Genomic DNA, 6,000 nt, shown 5'->3' on the forward strand with positions numbered 1-6,000 from the left:
ATCTACTTTTGATGTGGATACACAGTGCAAAATTAAATGCAGTTTGATTGGATTAATATGTAGCAAGAGAGCTTTGAGAAGCTTAAGACTGTATTGACTGAGACCCCTGTTTTGCTACAGCTTGAACCTGGAAGTGAGTTCACGATTTATAGTGATGCATCACATGTCGGTTTGGGATGTGTGTTGGTACAGGATGGTAAGGTGGTTGCATATGCGTTTCATCAGCTTAAGACACACAAGACAAACTATCCTATGCATGATTTGGAGTTGGCCGCCGTAGTCTTTTCATTGAAAATCTGGAGGCATTATCTGTACGGTGAGAAGTGTATTATCTACACTGGTCATAAGAGCATCAAGTATCTCTTCACTCAGAAGGAGTTAAATCTTAGGCAGTGTAGATGGGTTGAGCTACTTAAGGATTATGATTGTACCATTGAGTACTACCACGGCAAGGCAATATGGTGGCCGATGCGTTGAGCCGTAGGTTTATGACCGATCTGAGAGCGATGTTCGCTCGACTTAGCCTATTTGATGACGGAAGTTTGTTGGCAGAACTTCAGGTCAAACCGACATGGATTGAATAGATTCAAGGTAAACAGTTGGCGGATAAGTCTCTCAGGTTACGTTTTCGTCAGGTTAAGAACATTGGCACTACAGATTTTGGGATAAATAGTGATGGGGTACTTTGTTTCTGCAGTCGAATTTGTGTACCAAATGATGAGGATTTAAGGCAGTCGATTCTGAGAGAGGCGCATGGTAGTCCCTATACTTTGCATCCTAGCGGGAAGAAGGTGTACCGAGATCTTCGAGAATTATATTGGTGGCAAGGGTTGAAGCGTGACGTTACCGACTTCGTTGCTCGCTGTTTAACTTGTCAGTAGGTTAAGGCTGAGTATCAGTTACCTTAGGGTTTGCTGTAGTTGGTTAAGATACTGTTATGAAAATGGGAGCGAGTAATGATGGACTTCGTTAGTGGGTTGCATCTAACACCTACTAAGAAGGATTCTGTCTGGGTCATAATGGATCGATTGACCAAGTCTGCTCACTTCATCCCGGTAAGGATAGACTTTTCTCTTCAAAAATTAGCTAAGCTCTACATATCGAAAATAGTGAGACTACATGGGGTACGTATCTCGATCATTTTTTATTGAGATCCTCGTTTCACGTCTCGATTCTGAAAGAAGCTTCATGAGGCTTTGGGTTCAAGATTAGACTTCAGTACTGCTTTCCATCCTCATACAGATGGTCTGTCTGAAAGAGTGATTTAGATATTGGAGGACATGTTGAGGAGCTGTGTTATTAATTTCCAAGGCAATTGGGAGGAGTACTTACCATTAGCGGAGTTTTCCTACAATAATAGCTTCTATTCTAGCATCTAGATGGACCATACGAGGCACTGTACGGTCGTAAGTGTCGCACTCTATTATATTAGACTGAGTTGGGCGAGCGACGTGTTCTGGGTCCTGAGTTGGTCTCTGATGCAGAGGATAAGGTTAGATTGATTAGGGATTATTTGAAAGCGGCTGCTAATATGGAGAAATCATATGCGGATTTGAAGAGGTGTAAGATCGAGTATTCTGTGGGGGACATAGTTTTTCTTAGGGTCTAGCCAAGGAAAAAGGTTCTGAGGTTAAGTTGCAAGGGCAAGCTAAGCCCTCAGTTTATTGGACCTTACCACATTTTGAAACGTGTGGGACCTGTCGCTTATCAGTTGGGGTTACCTTTGGAGTTAGACCGCATTCAGAATATTTTTCACGTCTCGATGTTGAGGTGCTACCAGTCTGATCCCACGCATGTTGTTTCTGTTGAGGAGATTGATGTTAGGCCAGACATGACCTTCAAGGAGGAGCAGGTTCAGATTTTGGAGCGTGATGTAAAGCTCTTCCTAAAAAAGTCTATTCCCTTAGTGAATGTTTTGTAGCATAATCATAGCATTGAGGAGGCCAAGTAGGAGCCTGAGGATGCGATGCGTCAGCAATATCCTCATCTGTTCTGGTCAGGTAAAATTTCGAGGATGAAATTTTCTTTCAGGGGTAAAGTTGTAACGCCCCAAAATTTCTAATTTCGTTATTGTGAAAATATGACACAAATATATGTCAGCTTTAGTGGTTATGTGTTCTGGGAGTGTTTCGAAAGTCTTAAGTTTAAGCCTTCGCTTTGACAAATTATGGTATTTTGAATGAATTAGGCATTACTCTTGTTTAGTAGACTTTTATTTGATTGTTGGGTGAATTACATCATTATGGGCTTACTGGTCTGGTGGTTAAAAGGTGTGTTATTATTGTGGAGGTCTTGTGTTCGAATCCCTATGCAGGAAAGGGTATTTTTTTGCTCAAATTTTGGGATAAAATTTTGTAATAGGACAAAATTTTGACTCTCTTTTCCAAAAAAATTCTGCCGTCTATTCTTCTCCCTCTCTTCTTACCTAAATTCTCTGAGTTTTTCTATCTTTCTCTTCTTTTTCTTCTTCTTGATTTTTCCTAATCCATTTATTTTCCTTCATTTTCGCACGCAGTTACTGCTCGCTTAGTTTTGGTAAGTGCTTCTCTTTGTTTCTATCATGAATCTCTTAATGACTGAAGTGGTAATGTTTTTTCTCTGCGATTTGGGTGTAGGGGAGTCTCAGACTAGTGAATTCAGTGTTCTCATCTTAACAATAGTTAAACGGAGGGTCATCGTTGGTCGTAAGTTGGATTTCTATTCGTTCTTGGTTGACAATTCACTTCTAATCCATTAAATTGACGTTGAGTATCTTGATTATAGGCTTTGGAGTGCTCGGGGATTATTTTAGCTTCAAACAAAACCAGGTGTGTACCCGAAACGCAAAAAAAAAAGGATTTGGCGAGAAGCAGAAATTGCTTGTTGTTCAAACAGTAGTAGTAGGCTAACTTTAAAAATCGCCATAAATTGTAGAAATCGAATTAGAGGATTAAAAATATGGAATTAAATCTTATTAAGTCTAGTTTCTCATAGAAGAAACGGTGTAAGTAATGGAATTGTAAATCGTGAGGTATGATAAACTTTGTGAGACAAGGTCAAATTGAATTTGGGTTCCCCTGTTCTGAATTTGGAAAATTATCAAAAATTGTAGAAAAATAATTAGGGCTTCAAATTTACATGTTTAAATTATTAATGAGTCTGTTTTCAATCGAAACAAATGGAAACATCATCTAAATTTTTTACTAAGAGATAATTAATTTTTAGAAAAGAAGGGACGAAGCTGTCAGACAGTAGAACGGGGGTAAGTTGAAGATTTTACTGTACTTATTTCCTAAACTAAAAATTCTGAAAATTTTATGATAGAAAGGTATTTGAGTTTAGTTTCAAATACATCAAGCGGATCTTAATTCGGAATTCTGTAGCTCATGATATAAATAATTTAGTAATAGTGACTCATGTAGACAGATTTGAAGGAACATATAAGTATATAGTGAAAACATATATGAATAATTAAGTAGCACGGGTTACATTAAAAATAGATCACGTGGCCAAGGCCAATTTGGGCCGAGTGGGCCACATGGGCATGTGAGCACAATTTTTTGAAAAGTTCTGTAAGGTTGCACGGGTCGCCCAAGTCGACTGTGAACCTACTGTAGGGTCGGTAAGCTGTACTTCGACCCCTATATGTGTGATCTGTTTGTCTGATTTCTATAACGAGCATGAGCTATGATATCTGAATGTATGTGCTATTAATTGCATAATGGCATGACATATTTTGTATGTTGCATTGCATCGGGGTGGGTTGATGATATTTGGAGGAAGTGTCTGAAAGGCTATTAAGCCTGTTATTTGGCAGCTCAATTGCAAAATTCTGATTATGTGCCACATTTCGGTACAACATGGTGTGTAGGGATGGGTGGGTTGATTTAATCCCTACATGGTTTGTAGGGTTGGACAGAGATGGTGTGTAGAGGCTGGTGGGTAGGATTTTGATTTACTGTATCTGTATTCTATATTTGATATGGGCTAAGGCCCTAATGTATTTCTAAGACTGTATATGAATGGGGCAAGGCCAAAACTGATTCTGTGATGGGCACGGGCCCCAGACTGTATCTAACTAAATTCTATTGATTATATGTATGCATGTTTTCTGTGGGGATTACACACTGAGTTTACGAAAACTCACCCTTTCTCTATTTAATCTGTACAGGTAATCCCAGACTTGACGAGTCGGTGTAGGGGAGGACTCGACGGTGGCCACACGTAAATTTTAGACTGTTTTCCGTTAATGCCTAGAATTTATTACTTATTTGGGGTTTTTGATGTATCTTCTGGACTATGGACTGGTTGGCTTTAAATTTGGGACTTTATACAGTTTTTTTTATGAATTTTTTAAACTGCAACTCCACAAAACACTATTTTTTTCTAAAAACTAAGGTTTTTCATAAATAGAAACGATTTTCCCTAAATTAATTGGTTACAAAAACTTCCGCTAAGAGATAAGTTTTAAAGAAAATCAACTATTTTTTTTTGAATTAAATAAAAGCTAACTTACTGTAATGGTTTTTAAACTCGACAATCTTGTCTTCAAATCCCTTTCCATGTGACATCGCCAAATTCGGCCATAACGTCTAGGCCGGGTTTGGGGTGTTACAATGGGCATGAGATAGATGTTTTAATTAGTTTAAGTAAATGTTAATTAAGTAATTTGAGAAATAAATAAAGTAAAATATGTAAAAAAAACAAGGTATCATCTTCTTGAAGTGACTTTTCCACCGAAAATTAGAGGAGAGAAAGGCCATAGCTAGGGTTCTTGGTTCAGCAACTTCTAATGCTTGCATGTAAGCTAGCCCAGGGACTAATTTGCAAAAATATTAAAATTTTAGAGTTTTATTATGAACATTTGCATGTTTCTTGAAGTTTAATGAATGATTCTGAGTCCTTATTGTTAAATAAACAAGTTTTGTAAAGGGATATTTGATGAAAATGTCATTTAGGGACTTTTTTTTTGTAAAAGTAATGAAATACCATTGTAAATTTTTGAAATACTGATTTGTATGGATTGCTAAAAATCCTTAGTGAATTCGGCTAGTATGAAATATGAATGAAATTGCTTAAATCTTATTTTACGAGCTTTAGGACTAAATTGTGAAAAGTTAAAATATTAGGGGTAAAATTATAATTATGCATAAATGTGGATTATGGACTGAATTGAATGTTTGATATTGATTGAAACACTTAATTGAATATAATTATTTATTTATATCAAGATAAATCTCAACTGGATCTAAACCGAGGAAAGGCGAAAATCATGAATTAGCTCGATTGTATTTCTGCACTCTAGTTGTCAATGTAAGTTCATAGTATTTAAATGTGTAATTGAATTTCTACTTGTATTTTCGTATTATAGTTATGTAACTAAATGCTTATATTTAATTATTCTCTGAATTACACATACGTGCCCCTCTTCATTATGAATAAAGTCATGCAACTTAAACGTTTGAATTAGAAATATTATCCCATATCACGGTTCTTAATAAAATAAAACGGAAATAGTAATAATAATAGTGGTACTAATAATATTTTGTTTTAATAGTTATTATTATTTATTTAAGAGTTTAATTAGGATTAAATTTTTTATTAAATAAATATTTAAGATTTATATTTGAAGCATTCAATTAAGAGTGAAACCCTTTTTTGGCATATGAAAATTAAGGGAATAGGGCATTTTTATTTTTTACATTTTGGTTTCTTAGGTTGGAAATTCTCTACTCTTGTTTTTTTTTTAATTTTCAATAAAATTTCTTTTCTTATTTTTATTGCTATTTTTATTATGCATAGCTAAATTTCAATTCTAATTTTAGGCCAAAAATTATTTCAATGTTAGAACTATTAAATTTGAAACCATAATTACACTATTTACTTTGGTTTTCATTAACTCTCTTGTTTATGTGGTAGGTTCGACCATCTCATAACGTCATTTTAGCATCAAATTAAGAAGGGTGTCCCTTGATTCAATGTTGGACATCATACTGTTAGTGAATCAATATGATCTATAAT

The sequence above is a fragment of the Gossypium hirsutum genome, chromosome D13 (genome assembly GCF_007990345.1).
Source record: "Gossypium hirsutum isolate 1008001.06 chromosome D13, Gossypium_hirsutum_v2.1, whole genome shotgun sequence".
Lineage (NCBI taxonomy): Eukaryota > Viridiplantae > Streptophyta > Magnoliopsida > Malvales > Malvaceae > Gossypium > Gossypium hirsutum.